This window comes from Gallus gallus, chromosome 13 (genome assembly GCF_016699485.2).
Source record: "Gallus gallus isolate bGalGal1 chromosome 13, bGalGal1.mat.broiler.GRCg7b, whole genome shotgun sequence".
NCBI lineage: Eukaryota > Metazoa > Chordata > Aves > Galliformes > Phasianidae > Gallus > Gallus gallus.
In genome coordinates, this window is record NC_052544.1 from 5,215,845 (window position 1) to 5,238,085 (window position 22,241).

The following is a 22,241-nucleotide window of genomic DNA, read 5'->3' on the forward strand; positions in this document are numbered from 1 at the left end:
CCATGACTGAATCAATGAACCAGTGGTAAAGCATACAGTAAATGATATTTTCACAACTGAGGAACTGGGATTCAGAACTGGGGTGGCATATTCTAAACTTTCACGACTCACTCTAATGGTGACAGCAATGATAGCTCTCAATAGCCTTTCTTTGAATGCAATTCAAAACCCTAACTAATAAGAATTTTTTAATTTAGTGACAGTATGTGTTATGTAATGAAATATGTAATACAGAGTAGTTAGTATTGCCAGTGCTCAAAATCTTGACACTTGTTACACCTGAAGCAAAGTCTAGTAGAAGTTCTGGTGAGTAAGCCTGGAAGTTCACTACCTATGACTCACTTAATTATCAGGTCCATTAGAAGAAGGATGATTCATGTACCTACTTCTCAATAAAAGAAAACTTCCCTTTACTTAGAAATTAAAGATAAAAAGGATTTTATAAAATCAGGGAAGTGGTGCAGATTTTCATTCAAATTTGACAGTTTTGCTATAATTTTCGTCAGTGTACCAGATGTTTTTTAGACTTGAATGGAACATATAAAAAGGAAAACTCTTTGCATTGTTAAGAATGAATAATAAGAAAAGCCATTACATTACATCAATGTTTAAACTTCCCTATTTACTATTTTAATTTTGCCTGCTTTGGGGTGTCAGTTTGCACTACTCCTCTCCTCTTCATTTAACTTTTTTGTGCTATCTTCTTTTTTGTTCTTGTATAGAAGCTGGAATAGTCAGAGGAACTGTAGCTCCTATGTACCACAAAACTCCAGTGAGGCTATTCATCTGTATTCAATTATGTATTAAGTATGTGCTGAATCATGTTAAAAAAATCTTTTTCTTCATGTTGAATTAAATAACATTTATTCCACTTCATCTTACAGATGTTATCATTTTTATTTCACTAGAGACTGTTACACATATCTCATATACCATTTCTGGCATTCTCTCCCCCACTCTCTCAAATTGATATCACTTGTCCAATTGATTGACATAACTAAAATACGCTTACCAAATAAAAATATGCAGTGGAAACAGTGGAAGCCCTACACATCAGCTGGCAATGCAAGGCAGTGGAGTTGCTCTTTATGTGAGTGACCACTGGAATGTATCATGCTCTACCTAGTGATGAATGTTAAGTGAGCAGAGCGCTTATGGGTGAGAACTAAAGGGAAGACTAATATGAGTGGCACCACTGTGGGTGTTTTCTACAGATCGCCTGATAGAAGGAATTTGATGAGGCCTTCTACAGTTAGTTCTAAGCAGCTTCATAATCACAGGTACTAGTGAAGGGGGACTTCGCCCATTCTGGTATCTGCTGCAAAAGGAGCACTGCCAAACACACACAGCCCAGGAGGTTCCTGCAATGCGTTGAAGATAATTTTCTTACACAGGTGGTGGAAGAGTCAACAATGAGAGTTGTGCTGCTGGACCTTGTTCTTACAAACAAGGAAGGACGTATGGGAATGTGGAGGTTCAGGGATGCCTTGGATGCAGTGATCATGTGATAGTTGAATTCAGGATCTTACATGGAAGATATAAGGCAATAGGTAGGATTGCAACCCTGGATTTCAGGAGAGCCAACTTTGACATTCTCAAGGACCTACCTGGAGGCTACCAATCTCACTGGACATGCTGGAGAATTGGGCAGAGAGGAACTTTAGGAGGTTCAGTGAGGGCAAGAGTCCTACACCTTCAGTACAGGTAAGGGGCTGACCTTCTGGAAAGGAACTCTGCAGAGAGGGACCTGAGTGACCTGGTGGACAACAGACTGATCATGAGCCAGCAGTGTGCCCTTGTGGCCAAGAAGGCCAATGGCATCCTGAATAGTATGAAGAGCTTGGCCAGCAGATCGAGGGAGGTTCTCCTGCTCTACCCTGCCCTATAGAGGACTCATCTGGAGTACTGTGTCCAATTTTGGGCTCCTCAGTTCAAGAAAGACAGGGAACTTCTAGAAAGATTCCACCTGAGGGCCACAAAGATTATTGGAGGCCTGGAGCATCTCCCTCATGAGGAAAGGCTGATAGACTTGGGGCTGTTCAGTCTGGAGAAGAGAAAACCGAGGGGGGATCTTATCAATGCTTATTAAATATCTAATTGGGTAAGAGTCATGCAGATGGGGCCAGGCTCTCAAATGGTGCCCAGTGACAGAACAAAGAGCAACGGGAAAAACTGGAACAGAGGGTGTTCCACATGAACATGAGAAAAAATTATTTACTTTGATAGTTACAGAGCACTGGAACAAGCTGCCTAGAAATGTTGAGAATCTCCTTCTTGGGAGATATTCAAAGCCTACCTGGGTGCTTTCCTGTGTAATATACTGTAGGGAACATACTTTAGCAGGGGTGTTGGACTAGGTAATCTCCAGAGGCCTCTTCCAACTCCTGCAGCTCTGTGATTTTGTGTGAGTCTATTATTTCAGGGGGAAAAAAAGTGATGTCCCTTCTCCCACCCTCCCTCCCCCCCCCCCCCCCCCCCAAAAAAAAAAAAAAAAAAATCCCACAAAAGCCTATCTGCTTCTCATATGAGGCTCTTTTTTTTTGTTTAAAAGAGTATATAAACCAAATGTCTGTCACCAATTTTGTACTTTTACAAGCACTAACATTTTAACAGCAGAAATGTTAAATATGAAAGTAACAGATGAGCATTCCACTAAAAAGCTTTTAATTTCACTAAATACCACAGGTATTAATCTTTCCAAGTTTTAATTATACCCTTTTGACATATTATCCTTATCTGACCTTTCCTCCAGAACTGCAGTGAATAGATGTGAGATAGGTAGGCAAATTCAGTTAGAGTTACCACCAGACATGTATCAGTTTAATGCAAAGCAATGAATGGGCATAAAGATGCAGCTCACATGAGGTGCAGAAAGCCAAAAATCCACTATTTTCTGAAAGTTATCATTTAAGTTCTACTTTTTCCTCCATGATTTTCTAGCAGCTTCCTTTCTAGCTTTGGCCCTACCACAGAAAATAAAGCTTTAATGAATTACTAGGACTGTAGACAATAAGATATTGCTGAAGAACAAAACTTAGAAGTAGAATCATCCAAGCAACATTTAAAGACAATTAGTAACGGCAGCCCTTAATCAAAGAAACTGAATTCCAGTTGAAAAAAGTAAGGGCTGGCAGTTCCAAAATTAAAAATTTAATGATTCTGCCATTAAGCCACACTCACACCAATCAATACTGAAAAGCATCCTGATTTTTTTAGACCAACTGAAGAAGCAGAACTGGTAGGTTGAACACGCGCGATTTAGGAAAGGTTGCATGAAGTACAGTGTCATGAATGATGCACAGTAATTCTGAATACCACTCTGACCTTCTTGGTCACAGTTTCCACATCTACATTGATGTTTGACAAATTCTCTTGTACTACTGTCCACTCATGCCCAGGACTCACATTTTTCTTCATGGCATTTACAAATGTGGGAAGACATTTTATTATATGTAATACAGTTTCACTCTCAATGTGAAATTTGGCTTTATGAATTCTCAGACAGATTCATAGCACTAAGTTGCATCTTGTAGAAGTTTTATAGCAATCCCTGTTCTCCATAAAGTTCACACCATGATCTGCTATGCAGCATGAACAATCACTGCTACCTGGAATAGCCTTCCATTAGAAAAGTACAGCCTATAAGTAAAGCCTGAAAGTAAAACACTGGCAAATTTTTGAGCTACAGTGCTTGCAGATTCAGTCAGACACTTATGTTTCATTTTTTAGAATGTTTTCATTTTCTAACTGCCTTGTTAGCAGTGTTTTAGTTGCAGCGTCATACTCATATGTATTATTAAGCTGAGTACAGCCTTAAGAAGAATTCTTATCAATTTATGTGCACAATTCTATTTGAGAAATACAGTATCAATCAAGAAAATAAAATTATGCAAACTAAAATACAAACACAACTTCAGAAATGCAGACTTTGTCTAAATTGAAGTTTTTCTCAATGCGTAGTATTTGTATTTTAACTAGAAATTAATATAAAGACATAAAAAATAGAATGATGAAAATTATCAACTGCTGTGTCATTAGTATATAAATGCAGGACTTATTTTAACTATGCCAACCAGAAACTGTTTTTGCTGCACCATACATAAAAATGGTTATTTATCTGAGAGAAATGCATACCTGCTTTTCAGAGTTTTTCCAATAATCCATTTTCTGAGTAGAAACACCAAGTAACATTCTGTAAGTATTTATTTGGCATATCTGCTCTCATTTAGATAATAATAATAATATATTATATAAATATAATAATCTCTTTAAATTCACATTATATTCAGAATTCCTATTTTGGTGATATTTTGTGCTTCAATTTTTTTAAATGGTTATTACTTCTGACTAAATGGCAGGATATACGTCCTTCAATTTTTTGATAGTTTGATTGGGCTGTAGATCATTTTATTCTCATCTTCAATTTCTCTTAATATTTCAGAACTGACCGCTGAACTGATTTTAATAGTTTCATAGCAGAAAAATTAGGCAGACATCTTCAAAGCTCCACCTGTCTGAAAATCCTAAACAGATTTAAAGGAAAGTATAAAATTCTACCCCTAAAATTGCCGAAGTATTCATAAATGGCATCTTATTCGTGATTAAATCTGTTGGACTACATATAATCACTGCATATAATAATCTGGTCTTTTTTCTGGGAAATGTGTGTTTAAATTTCTAATCATGTACTTCTGAGAATGGGATTCACTGTAAAAATTTGAAGTGTTCAAGACTGGACTTCCAAATCTGAGAGACGTGTGAGAAATAGGGGAAAGATGCCTATTTAGTACACATATGCAGAAATTACAGGGAGGAAACATATTCAAAGATATTAAAGGGTAATTTCTTTTTCATTTTGATTAAGATACTAGTGAATGTATGTTTGTGAAAATGTCTCTCCTATTAGTAACATCTAATGCATGCATATGCAACTACAAACATAATTATGTAATTGTTTTAAACAGCTTTATGTGAATTGTGTCAACACAGTTTGGATTTTCTTGATTGTGAAGGTAAAAGAAGAGTTTCAAAATTGATGCAGAGCAATACTTTTATTGCTCAATGGATTAACTCTCTTACATTACCCGTGTCTTATCCAAAGGTATTGTACCTAGTGGATTAGCACTTCAAATACTGCCAGGATACAAAAGCTCTTTACAGTAAAATCCAAGACTCTAGTAATTATTATCCAAGTCTTTCAATGATTTTTTGATGTTTGGGTTGAGCTTTCAGGTAGAAGATTAAAAAAGAGAGAGAGAAAACGAAAAAAAAAATATTTTCAGTTGATATAAGAGTCTTCAATGTCTCATCTATCGATTTTTCTTCAGATCTTTAAATTCACAGTATGACTTATATTCCATGAAATAGGGTCACTGACATCTGAAAAAGTACTACAAAAAATATACACTTCATATCCCATGGACTGAAACACATAATTGTCTAATGAAAAGGTTGTGCAGTGTGTTAAATCCCTCACTTACAGGGTTTTTTTTTTTTTTTTTTTTTTTTTTTTTTTTTTTTTTTTTGTAATTTAACAGAGGAAAAGCTTTATGTAGACTGAAAAAGACTATGGGTACTGTACTATTTGGCCAGGAGCACAGAATGCTTTCCTTCCTCTTTCTTTGTTTTTTTTTTTTTGTTTGTTTTTTGTTTTTTTGTTTTTTTAATTTAATTAAAGATTGCATACAGTGATATCTCCAAATTGACCACCACAGTTGCATGCTCTTTGGCTTGCAAGTCCCTATTTCGACTACTGATATTTCTGACATCTCTCGAAAGAAAATAAATAAGGTCTAACATTGAAAAGAGACCTTGAACTAAATACTGATGAACAAAAGCACTCAAAAACCATTAGCAAGGTGTTTCACAACATGACACTCTCTTTAAAAAAGGTAACCTCTAAGACAGTGCTGTTGGAATCTTATTTATTTCTTCTCTGTAAAACACCTTTTGATTTTATTTTCAAGCTTTTTTTCTTTCTTCACATGAAAGTAGTGGTTCTCTGTAATCAATGATCTCTAGAGCAGAGACATAAAGAAAACCATGGCATAATGTGTGATTCATGTGAAGTTTTATCTTACCCATTACATTGTAAACAGAAAGTAAATTAAAACTTGCAGTTTTCTATATAATAAAACTACAGAATGAAAAATAGGATATGAAATAGCACTTAGTAAACTATTAAAATATTAAACTATTAAAACTCTATTTTAAAGTCATGGAATAATGAACAACTATTTTTATTTAGGTTTCTACTATTCCTCCTGAAGTCAGTTAATTTGATAACTTCAATTTAATCAACACCTGTGTTTATTAGATTAGACGTTATGCTTCCATTTTTGGAGTGGAGTAATTGCTGGGAGAGTTTTCTACATTTCTAAGAAATGTTGGGAAAGGAATCTCCATAACAGGTATTAACAGACAGAAAGGCAAATTAAATAAAGAAATCAAGCATATTTTATCCATTAAAATCTTGCAGAATCAGAACAAAGATATTTGAAATGTTTTATTTAAAAAATAATCATTTTTATCAAAGCATTCATGCTTATATTATTCCTATATATTATATATTTCCATATATTATATAGGAATTGTCAAAGTATCCTATGCAGTGCAGTTTAATATAAACCTTTATATGAAGCAGGAAATTTTTGGTACTTGGTTGTGAGTAAAAAGTGATTCCTAGAGGAGTAAAATGAAGCAATGCATAGTTTGGATTCTTATTTATTCCCTAACTGAAACTCTCAAAAGATTCTTTCTATTCCTCCCTCAAAGGAGCTGAATGCCCCCATAAAAAAAAAAAAAAAAAAAAAAAAAAAAAAAAAAAAAAAAGAGAGAGAGAGAGAGAGAGAGAGAAATGTTAATAGCAAAATCCCTAAATAATAATCTTCTCAATAATTCAAGTTTTAAGTCTGTCACGATCTAAAATGACACACGTAGAAAACTGATTCAATCATCACCAGTTCTACCATATCCTAACACAGACTTTGCTCACTTTTTGAGCATTACTCTTGAATTTAATTGTGGTGCTGAAGTCAGATTACTGAAAAGGAGATTATCCTTAAAACGTTCAGGAAACAAAGACAATTTCTTAAGTTTCAGTGGACTCCTGAAGGAAAGGCTGTCCTGGCACTTCTTTGGAGAACTAGTAAGTGAAACTTTTATTGAAAATATTTATTGCTATCAATCATTACAAGACAGCTTCCTGGAGAAGCTGGCAGCCTGTGGCTTGGACAGATACGCTCTTTGCCAAGTAAAGAACTGGCTGGATGGCTGGGCGCAGAGGGTGGTGGTGAACAGAGTCAAATCCAGCTGGCCATCAGTTACAAGTGGTGTTCCCCAGCGCTTGGTACTGGGGCCTGTCCTGTTCAATATCACTATTGATGACCTGAATGAGGGCACTGAATGCACCCTCAATAAGTTTGCAGATGACACCAAGTTGGCTGGAAGTGTTGATCTGCCTGGGGGTAGCAAAGCCCTACTGAGGGATCTGGACAAGCTGGATTGCTGGGCTGAGACCAATGGGATGAAGTTCAACAAGACCAAGTGCCTCTGAAACCATTCCTAGACTTGCACTTTAGTCGTATTTACTGCTCTTGCTAGCCACAGCCCAGGAAATATGACTGGAAGTCCCTGAAGTCTTTGGAAGCTTTCTTACTGACTCCTATTGATTTCAGATCATACATTTATAGGCATATTGATACCATCTTAATTCTATCACCCCTTATATGCGTGTGTTCATTTGTATTACAGAAAGAGATGTTTATCTGCTGGCTTTTACTCTGTAGTTTTCTACTGTCTTATGCTAAAAAATGATTACTTAAGTCCATTCAGGAGAAATGATGTTAAAACACTAAAAGGATGTTTCCTTTATAGATGGTAGAGTTTGAATGTTGTCATTTAATCTATAATGATTAACTTCTTTACCACTGTTTTAGCAATACAGTTGTGAAAGAACAGATTCTTATCTCTGTAAATAAATACAGACATTCTGTATTTACTGAAACAGGAATTAAAATCAGACTTGATACAGATTGCCTTGTCTCACGCTGTATAAAAGAAAGACTAGAGTCGTTCTCTTAAGCATAACTAACGCTATTATCTGAGTTAAGACAGAAATTAACCTTTATCTGTTTTTGTTTAGGTCATTTAAATGGTGTATTGTAAGCCAATTAAATTAAAATAAAGCAAAGCTTGAATTAATTCAAGATAATTTATTATGGTTTCAGAGTAGTAACTATTGTGCTTCCCATGTAATGAAAGATGGACACTTCTGCTAACACACATGCTGGAAGAAGTTCAAGTGAGCTCACCTACAGGGTTCTCTGTTCATGAAAAATATTTTTTTTGTAACTGCAAGCAAGCGTCAACTGCATCTATACACAGGTACTAAGAAGTCAAGGAATGAATGTTCATATTGATAGGACACCGGGAAATATCCTTTACTAGTTCTGAGTAACAAAACATTAACATTATTGCTAGTGTTCTAATTAACACCAGTAGAAAAGCACAGCAGGAATTTATTAAAAATGGATTTATCAGCACATCCAAATTCATGATATTTAACTTTAAGGCAAAAGCAACCACGGCACTTTGAGTAACAGTTTTAAGTGGATGATTAGCTAAGGGGATTCAAGACTTAATAGCCAAAATAAATTACTATAATTATTTTATTACCTATGCTAACTGATTTCATTGTTTTTATTGAAATAACAGCTCCCTAAAGAATAGAATGTTGCTTCAAAGAATCCCAGCTGCAAGCTCTGTGTTCTCTTGTGGCAATCAAAAACAACAACAAAAATAGCTGTCATTAATAATACTCTTTAATAACTATGCTACAGCATATTAGAAACACATTCCACATTTTTTCTGTACACCTGGACTTGAATATGAAATTTTCTAGCCACTGGAGGGTCTTCTGTGGAATTAAAATAAATCTATAAAGCACTTATTAAAATAAACATGAATATTTATGGCGAACAACGGAATGCTTTAAATAGATCTTTAATAAATAAGTCTGTGATTAGCTGAAGAGTCTGAGAATTCTTTTAATTTGATTTTAGAAGAATTATTTAAAAATCTGTATACTTGTCTTAGCTCTCACTGTGAAGTGTTAAAAAATATAGTGTATGCCAGGACGATTTCCGAAGAACCTAGTGAAACGTACTGTCATTTTTTGCAGAGTTCTTCTACCAGACTTATAAGATCCTACTTGGGTCTGGCTTTGAGTTAATTGATATTCATATCAGTCTGTATTGCTGTTCAATATCTGCTGCACCTTTCTATTCCTTTCCTACATCCTTCTCCTTCTGTCGACTCCCATCTTACATCCTACAACAGCTCAGAACCTACTGGAAAAACTCCAGTTTGCTTATATGAACTATGGATTGGAATCCTTTTCTTCAGCAGTGATATATGAGAAAGAGTACTAATGGCTTAATTTTCAAGCAGCATTTTTATGATTTGCACCAGATCTGCTTCAATATGATACTCATAGAATGTGCACCTTCCGCTTCTATAGTTGTTAACAAACAAAACTGTGACACTGTAAGGCTGTATTATATTACAGACTGAAGTCCACTATATAGAGAGAGAGCTGAAGTTCACTATGCTATCCAAAACAAACAAGTAACTGAGACTAAATCCAGTAGCAAGAACAGACATCCACCAACACTGATCAATGGAACATCTTGAGTGATCAGTCTATGTCCTTGCTGCTTTCTTTGTGCCTCAACAAAGACTACTGTCCTGCACACCGGGGGAAATGAATTACTATTGTGATTTTCTTGCAGCTTGACATTGTTAATTTGTATAACATAACAATGAGAGTTTTCCTTTTGTTTCTTATGTGGCGTCAATAGAAGTTTTGGGTGAAACCACTGTTATGCCAAAAACAGCAAATACTTACTTATGGTACAGCTCACAGTGGTAATATAAGCTGTGGAAAGGCCCACTGAGCCACCACGTTTGTATAAGAAAGACCAAAGATATGAGCCTCAGTCCACATCATGGAGAATGTCTGATAGCCTTAACAAGAAACAGAGTCAAGAATCTAGACTAAACTCTCTTCAGAGAGTCTGTGCACAACGTACTGATAAGGCTTCAGCATGGTATTACAGCCCAACGATCTGATCGTAAAAATCAGTGTACCTTGTACTCTGTTGTCCTACTGTTGCAGAATCAACAGAAAGTAGATTCATGAACTTTCAGCTGGAGTGCAAAATATTGGAGAATTGTCTCATACTATTTGTTACTGATACCAGACATCCTTGAAACTGTCAAAAAAAGGTCTATGATTACACATTTTTAGTTTTCCTTTATTTATATATATTTAAGAAAAACAATGCATGTACAAAAACTTCATACAATGAAACAACACTTTCATTTGCCAACAATGCTCATGAAGTTGCTGGCAAAGCTGTTATGAAAAACAACGTCAGTTAAATAAGAACTGGCATCAATGAAGATGAAATTTAAGCCTTTAAAATCAGGCATTAAAAATGCTATAATCTCTCTGAATCATTATGCTCTCTGTGGTTATCAAATGACATTTCCAGAGTCAGCATTAGGCCATCTAACACCAATGAGAATAATGTAATCCTCAACGGGTTCTGAAGAAAATCGTACCTGCATTAGTAGTCACATTGTGCTGGCACAGGACGGCATGAAGAAAATTGGTGAAATGTTTGGTTTACAAAACGATTTTTGCACCAGTATTAAAATTATAGTTTTGATGCTGCAAAACTGCAAATGTTTGTTTTTAACTTAATTTCATGCTTTAAAAAAATCTACAATTTCTTTACTGATTACATAGCATATCTATTTGCATTACTGTTAATGGAAACTCCACATTATCACAACGTATAAGCAAGAGTAGGATGCACTGCTTTTAAAAACTTGAGACTGCAATCTTGTTTCAGTAATCTATGACTTTGATTACATGTGAGAACAGCTGACTGGCTTTCAGGTCTCTAGCTCTAGTGGATAAAGATCCACTCTAAATAAAAGCAGTTCAGTACAAGTTGCTTATCACAACCTTAAAACTAGGGCGAAAGAGGAGTCAGGGTGGGGAGGGGGCAGCAGTCCATGGGTGCCAGCTCCCGAGGTGCATCAACACTGCTGGTGCAGTGCTGCCCTTGGGAAGGACCCTTGCTGGGCCATGTTTCTGCACTTCCTTCTGTGTGGCTGCTAAGGAACATCTGCAAATAAAACCAAAAGCCAACCCAGGAACCTTTTCACAGTAAGCGTTCTGATGTCCCATGGCAGTTCTCAGTGTGGCCCTGCAAGCAGCCAGTCTAGCACAAGTTGAGCAGAGGGCAGGCAGCAGCCCTTCGGTGGGCTCCTTGCTGGTAAGAGCATAGCTGAAGGACTCTATCAGGAAAGATAATGGATTCAAAAAAACAGACAGCCCTTTTTGCCACCATAGGCAGTTATTTTTTTGTTTCTAATTGCAATAATTTATGTCATCCTGGCTACGGTGCAACTCAACACCCATCCCTGTGCAGTGGGGAGCTGGGGATGGATTAGCAGGGACCCCTGAGACAGGACTTACCTGAAATTACCACATGCTTTTGAGACTCATGCTGCTATAGCTTTTATGATTTCTCTCAGATCTGAAGTTGCTATTCCTCAGCACTTAAGTTCAGTCTCTTTAGATGGATCTATCAGTCAACAAAATATTCTGCAATCAAGTTGTCAGCCTATTTAAGTTGGATATACTCTTCATCTTTCTTCATCACTTCAGGATAAAATTAACCTTAGATGCATGAGCTGCCCTTTATCTTTCACATAGCATCATCCTCAATTCATTTTTTTTTCAGTCATCACCTTCAAATCAAATCTTTTAATAACTCTATTTAAAATAATCTATTTTTCTGTATTCTTCTCTCTATTACAGCTGATTTCCATGACCATGCAACGTGCAAACATACAGCAGAAGCTTCTTCCCCTCCTAATTACAGCCTGTTCCTCTCCTTAACTAGAGATACAGGGAAGAAAACAAGGACTCTGTGACATCAAACTCACTTAAGCAGTAATGAACTGTGATGCTACAAATAGTTGATTGTGGCAACCTGGAATGAATCACAGTTAGAGAAGGATGATGAGAACAGAAATGTTTTCTCTTATGCACATATCTTGGTAATTAGCTACAGTGGACAAAAGCATGCAGTAGCAAACATGATGCTTAGTTTAAGCAAAATTCATGAATTGAATTCTACCTCAAAATGCACTGAAATAACTTCTCCTATGTAGTAATCAACAATGCAGTGGTCATTTACCTGGATATAATTAAAAACCTGTCCCAAAAAATTAGGATCCAAAGAGACCATGGATTTAAAAATATTTGTTGTGCAAAACAGTGTGAAATAGTTGCAACATAAATTGGTTGGCTCATAAATTTTAAGCCTGGAGGAAAAGACTGAATCATGATGGGATGTAAATCAGTCAAACCCCAAGAACATTATGGGTCAATTTACACCAGCTGAAGGTCTACCTCCATGTATTGCAACAGTCTTTGCACAGACTGATCTCACAGCAGCAATGAACTCACAAAGACACAAGAATTGAGCCAAAGTTAAGAAAAACAAACTAAGAAAAAATGCAGGAACATTCAAAATCTGTTCAGTAGCATTCACAAGAAAGAGGAATTGGGGAATGTCTTTCCTCCCTCCACTGCCATTCACCTAGTAGTAACTAACTCAAGCAGCGTAAAACACAAAGGCAACAAATTCTGTGTTTCTGTGACTTGCCAATGCTCTCACTGACTGCTGAAAGCACACTGCCAGGTGCAACCCAGACACACCCCTCCCAGAGAGCACTGCTGCACACAGCTGGTTACGCAGCTTGCGGATGAAGAGCACACAGGGGAAGGCTTCACCTCAGGCTCCTAGCAAACAGTTTTATGTAACCAAACAATGTTTGCTGCAAGGAATAAAGAAATTCCAGGGTTGGCTTTAGGTAGATATGCACACCTCAAAACGGTCATGGGTACTCTTATCTAAATATTTTATGCTTTCCTGTAGGCCCCCTTCAGGTACTGGAAACCTGCTATAGGGTCTCCTCAGAGCCTTCTCTTCTCCAGGCTGGTGATCACCAAACCCAGTGAGAAACCACGCTTTCCGTTATTCAAATTAGTCTTACAGCTACTTCTACTCTGCAACTGGAAGGCACGTATCAAGAAAAATCCAAATCGTGAGCTAAACTGGGATATAAATTACAGCAATATGGATCGGTCAGGAAAGGGAGGGAGCTGAGAGACTAAAGAGAGCAAGAAGATGAAATATACACTACGAAAGTATTGCTGCTCTCATGTTTTTCTTACCAATTAGTCTTGTCCCTTTTCCCCCTTTTTTGTTTATTCTGACACTCTTACATTCTTCCTCTAGCTCTGCCTAAATAAGAAAACTGATGCAATTGCTTTCTATGGTAATGAAATGTATTTCTAACAGCAAACATCTTGTTTTTGTCTTTCTTTCTGTTGCTTTTGTTTCTGTAGTTTCCTGGTGTTTGCTGGTGTTTTATTTTGCTTTGTTTTAAACACAGCAGCCTCTCACTCCTCAGAGTTAGCTCCAGATACTCAAGCAGTCTGTGTTGTTCCGAGCAACCTTAGGTGAACTCCAAACCAGAGGTACAGAAGCTGTCGCAGCATCACTTTCCCCTGAGTAATAGCAGTTGAAGGTCTGAAGACAGTTTATGTTGCTGCCTCCTGTGAGTCCCTTTCTCAACTCCCTCCCTTACTCCCCCACAAAAAACAAACAAACAAACAAACAAAAAACAACACACACACCCAGGTCTAAAAATCTCAGCAGATATAAACCACGTCAACAGACCTGTTTCTACCTGCTATCTGCTGAAGCTCTTTAAATTCACCAAGCAGCCTGTCAAACTATTTATCTTTACGTGTTATTTCCAAAGACATGCTCTTACCCAGGTTTCAACTTAGATCACTGCTGGCTTTAGACACAGTACATACCTTTGGGAATTACACTAACAATATTGCCATACTTAAAATTTCATGTGAGACCAATGTGACTACATTTATTTTTAAAAAGCAAGTGTTCTCAGCCGGAACAGACAAAATGGAGAAAATAAACCAGACAATCCAGAAACTGGAAATGCTGTTATCTGTTAGCGTAGCACTAAAAATCTTACAGTATTGTATTTCTATAAACATCTACCGCTGGTTTAAATGAGAAAGAGAAGCAGAAAGGAAACATGCAGAGGCCCAAAGTTTGCACTATCAGAAAAACGTGGGTTTAATGCCTAGCAAGGAAAAACACATGCACAGGTACACTTGTTGTGTACACATGCATTCAATGTTTCTCCAGAACAGCTCCGTAACAACTTCATCCAACTTTTGCTATGTGCTCCAGAAGGACAGCCTCCAGAGCTGCCAGGTGCTCCCAGGGCCTCTTCTAGGTTAGGGCTAGCAGAAACTCTAATGGCTTCTTCTGTGAAACAGACAATTGTACTAAGCTATGGTGGGACCATTATGTGCTTTATGGAAACTAAACATGTGCACGCAAAATGAGAGAGGGCTAGGGACATTTCAGCCAAGAGTTCTGCAAGGAAGCACTGTAAAAGAGAATGAATGATGGTGCTCTGGTTGGGGAACATCACCATTTTCTTCCATTAGCAGCCCCTGGGTAGAATTCCAAGGCAATGACCGTCAGCACTGTCACTGGCATGGGATAAGCACAGCACTCACCTGTGGGCACTGCTCAGCCTGAGCAGTCCCAGTGACTACAAACAGCCATCAGCTTGTGCTGCTCAGCACAGTTCAACTTCAAGCAGTCAGGAGGAAAAAGGAAACCATCATTCTGCATTTACTGTGCTTCATTTGAGTACACAGTGCTTGTGTTAGCTTTAGAATGAAGATCATTACTGATACTCGAAGCACTGCAAAGTCAGCAACTTAATGCATAAACCAGGTAAAGTATGAGTGCTGCTCCAAAAGTAATGACTCCTATTTTATGATGTTGACCCACAATGTCAGAGGCTGATGTTGGTGGGAAGTGAGTAGACGTTATTAGCTGGCTATGCACAGCTGTCACATCACAACATGAGGAGCACCTCAGTCATCCATGTTAATTGTCTAATGGTGGTGACTATGTTGAAAAACACTGTACTGAAGCTGACAATTTGCTCTATCAAACAGTGTTACCGTGTTCTCTGTAGCTGTAGTTACTATGGAAATAAATATGAAGCATTACTTTCAGAGTGACCTATGTACATTCAGGTTCTCTGGTGATGCTATAAACTCAGCAAAGTGATTAAAGGTCAGCAAGTATTTTCCAACTACAGAAGTATGTACTGTGGAAAAAAATTTACAGCTTTTACAGTTAGCAGTCATATACAGAATCCTCTTACAATGCACCTCATCACAACTTTACTAGGGACCCTTAGCTCTTTGAAAAAATAAATCAAACACTGGATAGCAGATGTTGCACTTCACAACAAGAATCCTGACATCATGTATCCAAGTCTAGTTTCAGATAACAGCATTGTTTGTGTCTACCCTGTTCTCGTATGATGCAGTTATGCACCTCTACACACGACTCCAGAAGATAAATGGAGAACTGGTTAGTTATAGAACATCTATGAAGGTTCTCTGGACTGTGATAGGTAAGGAATTAAGGAATGTGACACAATCCCACTTTGTTGCACTGGGATCTTACAATCGCAGCAGTGAGCAGTTTTGAACATTCAAATTGAAGTCAGGGTTATTTCTTTTAGATGAGAAAATGATAGCATGGCCAAGAAAAAGCTAAGAAATTATCATATGTAATTTTTTATTAATATAGTCAGAATTCCCACTGATTAGCTTTGAACCAAATTGACTTTAGCAGCATAAAGTATTAAAATTCTAAATGAAATTCATTGCCTTCAATGATATTTTAGTCTTACTCAGTGACCTTGCTTTTCCAAGGCAGTGGGCTAATTGGAAATGTTTGTTTGCCTAGCTGGAGTTGGTATGACCATGTTATGCAACACACAATCTACTAAATCTCCAGTAACACAATGCAACTAATACATTTGATACTGCATACCCACGCACAACAACCAAACATTACTGTTTTTGCTAATCTAGTTAAGGATATCTGCAGAAGAAGCCAAGCACCACAGCCTTTTCCTTTTATCTATTTCCACAAAGACAGTACCCAGAACTCCTAACTACTTACTGTTTCAGACTATGAAACAATTTATTTGGCATTTTATGTTGGGTTATGTTGGGACACATTCTTTAGAAGTATTTGGTTTAATTTACAGAAGTCCTATCTCTGACATCTCCTGTTGTTAGCAGCTCAGCCACCAGCCTCAAAGCTGAGCCAACCACTGCAACTGACAGAGCAATGCTACCAAGCATTAAATGTCAAAAAGGTTCTTCTAATGGCTTCTAAAATAAAAGTGGAAGGCAGAAGACCTCTTTAGAAATAATATATGGTATTTATAGTAATGCATTTACGTTCATTACCTAACATAACAAGAAACAGTATTAAATACATAGCATTCTGTACATCACATACAGACACCAGTTAATCGTAACTGCATCCTCAATGTATATATGTGGTGGAGTATTCTCCACCACATAGACTGCAAAATTGACCTAACTCCAGCAAGTGTTGTAAGAATCACAGAATTCAAACAAAGCTTCCTCACCTGAATGGCTACTGAACAGCAAGTAATTGAGTCAGGCTGGAAGCAAGAGTTTGTTTCAATTTTAATGAACATATACTTTGATCAAAATACCATAAGAATTCAGTGCCTTCCAAACTACTCTGAGTGAATCAGAACCTGAACTCCTATTTGTTATGCATGATTACAGTGCCCCGATATGTGCATTTACAGCTGAATCATTGCTTTAAAAACTTTGTTTGGCATACATGTAGTTACATATCTCAAACGTAATACCAGTGAGGCAATACAGGGACACTTCTGAAACTCACATACAATTTTTAAAAAGTGTATAAAAAAAGAAGAACAACAACAACAACAAAATGGGCCACTGAAAACATACTTATCTCTTTTACAGGAAATGCATCAAAATTCAGCTCTCATTAAGTTTAAAAGTACGATGCAATACCACCACAGCGCTTATAAGAAGGTTATTATTTGTTCTGCATTGGTCTACCAGGTGATCAGATGGTTGTCTGCAACTATACAACTCCTCATGGTATAAATTCCATCCTAACCAGTAAAATAACAGTTGCAGCCAACTTATGAAAGAAAAAAAAAGGAATTCATTTATATCAGACTCCCAGCTGTGATTAGAATGTCAGTTACAGCTGCTGCCTTGTTATAACACCCCCACACTTCTTAGCTCACAAGGACAAACTCAGCGAGAGAATGCCCTGCATTCACTGTGTAATTATCAACCGCACACACCTTGGAAGTGGAGTACAGCTCCAACACGTGTATAACTAAAAACAGTATTGTAAGATTACAGTCTGGAACAATAAAACAATTTTCTACTGTAGCTAAGAGGTTATTGTAACTGGGAAACAATTGTCATATAAACCCTTTTCTTTATCTTGACTTTATATAGAAAAGTTTAACAGTGGAAAAAAAAAAAGATTCAGATAAGTTGAAAAAAAAGGAACAACAAAAAGCAATCAAATGGTGGAAGAGGAGGGCCAGGAGCCTGCTCATGTTGGCAGGCTGCCGGAAGCACCTCTGCTGGGGAATACGCAACTTTAATCTTTATTACGGAATGATCACAAATGGACTGTTTCAGAATACCATCTGTTCTCACTGAAGCATTGGATCAGCAGGCTGCATGCTTCGGTCTGTCCTTCACCTTGTATTCGGCATTTTCAGCTCAACTCCCATTTTGGGAAGGGAAGATTTTACTCAATGGCATGTTTGGTTTTTTTTGTTGTTGTTGTCTTCATGGTGACTTTTCGCATTCTCTGACGTAAGCTGCAGCTAAAATGCTCACAGAGAGCATTTGCTTCCTATTCCTATTTTCCCTTTGCAAAACAAAGTGTTGCTACCAGCAGCAGTGTCCAGATGAGCCCTCTTCAGACTACCACTCCTCCCAGCAATATTTTCTATTTACAAGTCTGTGTCTCTCCATCTGCATGGCATGCGTATGAGCAGATCTGAGTTTACCATTAATTCCAGATGTTTATGTATAAAACATGATAAGGAAATGGCTGGCATAAATGAAATGCAAAAGGATTTGACTGAGTTCAGTGCTGCTGATCGCTGTGTAGAGGGCACTGTGCTGCACAGCTGGCTAAGCTGCAAAGCCATTAGCCCACCAGCAATTAATTGCTGATCCTGTTTCTCATCTGGCTAGATAGGCAATATTGCTACTGGACATGCTTATAGGCTATTAGCACTCCCAGGAGGAGGCAAACAGAGAAAGCAGGAACAAATCCTTTAGACTGAGATAAAGATTCAAAATTTTTTTCAGCAATTAAAAATGGTGGAAAGGAGATTTATTATCAGAGTGGAACATAATAAAGACACTAAGAAATTGAGAGGATGTAAAGATTGGTGTAATTTTCTCCTTTGAACATAACCAGTGGCTGTACAGTATGTACGAACCACAGTGGGGTCTTTGAATACATGGCCTAAGTTTCTGTCTGCAGGTTAGAAAGTAGATGAAGACAGCCTGGCCTCTTAAATGGGGACTGTAGATAAATATAGTTTAACTGCATGTGTTACAAGTCCTAACCAACAGTTTTACAAACATTTATGGCTTCAAATTTTATGTCAGCATGAAGTAAGAATGATTTCTCAGTAGAAGAGAAAACAAAGGAAAATGAAGCATACAGCTCCTACAGAAGCAACCATCCTTAAGCACTGAGTACCCAAACAGGCCAGAACGTTATTTTGACAAACTCAGCCTTTCCAAAGTATTCAGCCAGCAATGGGATGTTCTCCCCATACCGTGCCACAAGCTGCACTGTAGGAAGGAATACAGAGGATTTGGGAAGTACTTTCTGAGGACCACTATTAAACCAGTAAGCACCCCAGGAGCAGAAAGTTCTTAGGAAAAGGACTTAACCCAAAACACATTTGTGAGAAGACTGCAGAAGTTCAGTACTTACTGCATTTTCACTTCTTTCACTGTAAGCTTTGCAGCATAAAAAGAACTTGGTTGTGTTACAATCTTGTCCTCCCAACCCTGATCCCCCTGCTTCCCCACTGTTAAGAAAACTATGGTTCTGGAGAATAATACTGCTGTGAAAATCTATCAGCTGATAAATTCTCTTACATATCAAAAGAAACAAGAGCTGGCTATACAGACTAACAGGCGGTGTTCTGAGCTTTCATACCGGAGGAAGGAGAGGGAAAAAGAATCTAAACAAAGGCGTTTTTTGAGCATCTAGATATTTCTGCACCCATTTTTCAGCATCTGAAAAAGGAAGAAAACTATCAGTCATTTCTCAGAAGTCTTAGCTGAGTTCAAGCAGCCTACCAGGGCACTCCTATCACACATGGGAAGCACAACCACATGGTTGGAAGTTTTCTTTAAAAATCATGACTACTTCAAAAAAAAAAAAAAAACCTCACAGACTCAGATTTGCTTCCTCTGAAATAAACGTTCCTTTCTTTCTCTTTCGAAACACAAGAATAAGCTTTACATTTAGCCAGGAAAATATAGCTAAAATTTTAAATAACTAATTTACTTGAGAAAACGAATAAATGTGAATGTTCTGTGTTTTGTTTCCATCGCTTTGCAATTGTTTAAGAGATTCATAGATCACTATCAGCAGAACGAAGAAAGTATTCTTTTCCGTTCCCTTTATCTCCTCCCCCCTCCCCTGTTTCCTCTCCCCAGAAACAACATCATAGTAAAAGAAACTGGCAATAATTTCAGGAATGGATTATTGCTTTGGCTGATCAGGAGGATTACAGCCTACCTCCACATTTCTTAAATGCAAAAATCTGTTGGAAAATCATTCTCAACAGAATCACATTTTAATTTTTTTCCTTGGGATGTCAAAACCCAGGGTTTGCCTGTACAAAAACCAATGTATTACTGTCAACACGCATACTTACTGCTGAGTGTGTAATTAAATTATTCTGACAGCATTTCTACCACTTTCTCTTACTAACTGAGCTTGTTGTATTCATTAAGACAAACTCTGGAAGAAATAAAAAAACATGCCAACAAAATCCTAATTTGCAAAGGCGATAAGAAATTACTTTAGTCTCTTACTAATGTGATTACGAAGGATGATGTTCTAAGTACATTTTTTCCTCAAAGAGAATTTTAAAGCAGATTCTTGTTTAAAGCTGGGAGCACTTCTCTTCTGAAGCTGTCCTTGTGCAATGTATACAATGACAAACAGAAGAAGGCCTGGGAGGGAGGTGAAAGTATTAAGTACTGGCACTGAGGAAGTATTTCAATAGATTAGAAAAAAAAAGTCTATCATTTACAGCACTTATTAAAGGATGGAAATCAAACAATGAAGCAGATTCAACAGACTGTTCTTTTACAACTAAAAGAAACATGTAAGGCATAACTGTTAGCTGCGCCATTTGGAGTCCATCTTAATTTAGATAAGAGGTCTGCAAGATGAGAGGAAAAATCTTGGCATAAATGGGTAAGCTTGCTGCAGCTTTGTTCAGTCAGGGTTTCGCCTGACTTGCGTGATTTACACAGTATCAGACTGAGAACTTTTCTCCATTCCCACAGCACTGCCCTGCTCCAGGGGGGGGCAGTTCCTCAGTGGAGTGGTGGTGTTCTGCTGCTGCGAGTAAACCACGGCCCCAGAAAAAAAAAATACACGGGCTTTCCAATGGAGAATATGTGCAGTGATCTGCATGGCAGCAGGTCAGATCCGTGCCAGTCACTGAATGGGTACTTTGTGCAAAACAGGCCTGAATTTAGAGACTTTTTGTAACACCACTTTTGTCCATAAACTTGCCCCTGTGACTGCAGCACTGGCTGGATTCCTGCTATGGGACCTGTTTGGGAAGTGAAATTAAGGCAGTTGAGAGAATGCATGATACCTTGTGATTCCAAAGTAGATGATTTCTATAGGAAGTCTCAGGAGACTATCAGATCTCAAGTGCATGGGAAGCTGCAGAGCTGTCCTGGAGGCACTCAGCCACGGGCAGCAGCTGGTTGGAACCCAGTGCAGGTGTGGATGTACCAAAGGAAACAGCTGCACACTGCAGAACACAATTTGGAGCAGTCTGCAGTGCTGATATCTTGAAACTAATACGAACTGTGGTGGGAGGAAAAGCCAACTGCTGACAAACTAACGCGGTATAAGGTGAACTAGGATGGGAAGTCAGTGTAGGATCTAAAGACTCTGCTTTCTAATATAATGTCATGCAAGTGTTCAAAAACACAGAAAGGAATGTGCTCTGCTTTCAGAAGGAAACAAAATCAAATGTCATTGGTTTAAGAGGCAGCAGTTATGCCTAAACTTAGGGAAGTACATTCTTGCACGTGACAATGAATTTTTAAGGCTCTGCTGTCATTAAATGAAGAAAACTACCTTAAGAAAGCTTTCTGAAGTTACATGATGCAGATTATTTTATATGTAGATAGCCCCCTCCTCATTTTCATGATACAGCTGCGAAAGTAATGGCAGAGAGCAAAAGACTAAAATGAAAGGCTGGCTTGGAAATCAGAGCGGAGAGCACAGAAACTGCTCTTCTGCATAGCAATGCTGAAACTGTGACCTAAAACATCTTGTTATTAAAACTATCAAGTCCTTTTCATCTTGTGCAACATATCTGAAATCAGCCAGAGGTAATGCTGACTACCCTTCAATTCATCCTGTGTTATGCTTATGGAAGCTAAATTAAATTAACTGTTTAGAGTGCACATGTTCATAACAACTTACTATATTCTCAGTTTAAAAAAGAAAGGAATCATTTTGCTTTGGAGACACACGTTTTAATTAGCTGCTTGAACCATTTTAAGAACAGAGGAATTTTTAGCAGATTATTGACAATGGTCTTCTAAGTCAGCTACGCAATTTAAAATTCCTAGAGCATATACCAATACCCTTAAATTAACAACATGGGTCACTACTGTATATGTTACAGTGCACATTCCCATTTCTCTGATACATGCCTCTGCATCGCCATCCCATAAGAGACAGATAACTTTTCACCCCCATCAGTATAATACATATGCATTGCCATAATGCCAAGCCAAAATCCAAGACTTGTTAAATATGCTTTCTTGAAAAATTATTCCTGTTCTTTCTCACCCAAGTTAATCAGTGCATTCTGCTTCTCAAAGGATAAGACTTTTCAGCTTTTAC